Raw genomic sequence first — 3,075 nt, 5'->3', positions numbered from 1 at the left:
TTGGAAGCAGTAAGGGAGAAAGGTCAAGTAAAATATAAAGGCAGGCCTATCAGAATTACACCGGACTTTTCACCAGAGACTATGAAAGCCATAAGAGCCTGGGCAGATGTTATACAGATACTAAGAGAACACAAAAGCCAGCCCAGGCTACTATACCCGGCAAAACTCTCAAATACTCTTAAGAAGGATAAACCAATGTATTCCACGACAAAACCAAATTCACACATTATCTTTCCACAAATCCAGCCCTTCAAAGGATAATAACAGAAAAAGAAAACAATACAAGGACAGAAATCACGCCCTAGAAAAAGCAAAAAAGTAATCCCTCAACAAACCAAAAAGAAGACAGTCACAAGAACAGAATGCCAACTCTAACAACAAAAATAAAAGGAAGTAACAATTACATTTCCTTAATATTTCTTAATATCAATGGACTCAATTCCCCAATAAAAAGACATAGACTAACAGACTGGCTACACAAACAGGACCCAACATTGTGCTACTTACAGGAAACCCATCTCAGAGAGAAAGAAAGATACTACCACAGAGTGAAAGGCTGGAAAACAATCTTCCAAGCAAATGGTCTGAAGAAACAAGCTGGAGTAGCCATTCTATTATCAAATAAAATCGACTTCCAACCCAAAGTTATCAAAAAAGAAAAGGAGGGACACTTCTTACTCATCAAAGGTAACATCCTCCAAAAGGAACACTCAATTCTGAATATCTATGCTCCAAATTCAAGGGCAGCCACATTCATTAAAGACACTTTAGTAAAGCTCAAAGCAGACATTGCATCTCAAACAATAATAGTGGGAGACTTCAACACTACACTTTCATCAATGGACAGATCATTGAAACAGAAACTAAACAGGGACACAGTGATACTAACAGAAGTTATGAAACACATGGTCTTAACAGATATCTACAGAATATTTTATCCTAAAACAAAAGAATATACCTTCTTCTCAGCACATCACGGTTCCTTCTCCAAAATTGACCATATAATTGGTCACAAAACAGGCCTCAACAGATACAAAAATATTGAACTTTTCCCATGCTTTTATCAAACCACAATGGACTAAGGCTGATTTTCAATACAACATATCTAATGGAAAGCCAACATTCATGTGGAAACTGAACAACTCTTTGCTCAATGATACCTTGGTCAAGGAAGGAATAAAGAAAGAAATTAAAGACTTTTTAGAGTTTAATGACAATGAAGCCACAACATACCCAAACCTATGGGACACAATGAAAGCATTTCTAAGAGGGAACTAATAGCTCTGAGTGCCTCTAAGAAGAAACTGGAGAGAGCACACACTAGCAGCTTGACAACACATCTAAAAGCTCTAGAAAAAAAGGAAGAAAATTCACCCAAGAGGAGTAGATGGCAGGAAACAATCAAAATTAGGGGTGAAATCAACCAAGTGGAAACAAGAAGAACTATTCAAAGAATTAACCAAATGAGGAGTTGGTTCTTTGAGAAAATCAACAAGATAGATAAACCCTTAGCTAGACTCACTAGAGGGCACATGGATAACATCCTAATTAACAAAATCATAAATGAAAAGGGAGACATAACAACAGATCCTGAAGAAATCCAAAACACCATTAGATCCGACTACAAAAGGCTATATCAACAAAACTGTAAGACCTGGACGAAATGGACAACTTTCTAGACAGATACCAGGTACCAAAGTTAAATCAGGACCAAGTAAACAATCTAAAAAGTCCCATATCCCCTAAAGAAATAGAAGCAGTCATTAATAGTCTCCCAGCCAAAAGCAGCCCAGGACCAGATGGGTTTAGTGCAGAGTTCTACCAGACCTTCAAAGAAAATCTAATTCCAGTTCTGCACAAACTATTCCACAAAATAGAAGTAGAGGGAACTCGACCCAGCTCATTCTATGAAGCCACAATTACTTTGATACCTAAACCACAGAAAGATCCAACAAAGATAGAAAACTTCAGACCAATTTCCCTATGATTATAGATGCAAAAATCCTCAATAAATTTCTCGCTAACCGAATCCAAGAACACATTAAAGCAATCATCCATCCTGACCAGGTAGGTTTTATTCCAGGGATGCAGGGATGGTTTAATATATGGAAATCCATCAACGTAATTAATTATATAAACAAACTCAAATACAAAAACCACATGATCATCTCGTTAGATGCAGAAATTTCATTCGACAAGATCCAACACCCATTCATGATAAAAGTCTTGGAAAGATCAGGAATTCAAGGCCCATACCTAAACATGATAAAAGCAATCTACAGCAAACCAGTAGCCAACATCAAAGTAAATGGTGAGAAGCTTGAAGGAATCCCACTAAAATCAGGGACTAGAAAAGGCTGCCTACTTTCTCCCTACCTATTCAACATAGTACTTGAAGTCCTAGCCAGAGCAATTCGACAACAAATGGAGATCAAAGGGATACAAATTGGAAAAGATAAAGTCAAAATATCACTTTTTGCAGATGATATGATAGTATATATAAGTGACCCTAAGAATTCCACCAGAGAACTCCTAAACGTGATAAACAGCTTCGGTGAAGTATCTGGATATAAAATTAACTCAAAAAACTCTTTCTCTACACAAAGAATAAACTTTCTCTACACAAAGAATAAACAGGATGAGAAAGAAATTAGGGAAACAACACCCTTCTCAATAGTCACAAATGATATAAAATATCTTGGCATGACTCTAACTAAGGAAGGGAAAGATCTTTATGATAAAAACTTCAAGTTTCTGAAGAAAGAATTTAAAGAAGATCTCAGAAGATGGAAAGATCTCCCATGCTCATGGATTGGCAGGATCAACATTGTAAAAATGACTATCTTGCCAAAAGCAATCTACAGGTTCAATGCAATCCCCATCAAAATTCCAACTCAATTCTTCAATGAATTAGAAAGAGCAATCTCCAAATTCATCTGGAATAACAAAAAACCTAGGATAGCAAAAACTCTTCTCAAGGATAAAAGGATCTCTGGTGGAATCACCATGCCTGACCTAAAGCTCTACTACAGAGCAATTGTTATAAAAAACGGCATGGTACTGGTATATCGACAG

The sequence above is a fragment of the Mus caroli genome, unplaced genomic scaffold, assembly GCF_978045245.1.
Source record: "Mus caroli unplaced genomic scaffold, Mus_caroli_1 scaffold_5, whole genome shotgun sequence".
NCBI lineage: Eukaryota > Metazoa > Chordata > Mammalia > Rodentia > Muridae > Mus > Mus caroli.
Note: the sequence above shows the minus strand (reverse complement) of the source record.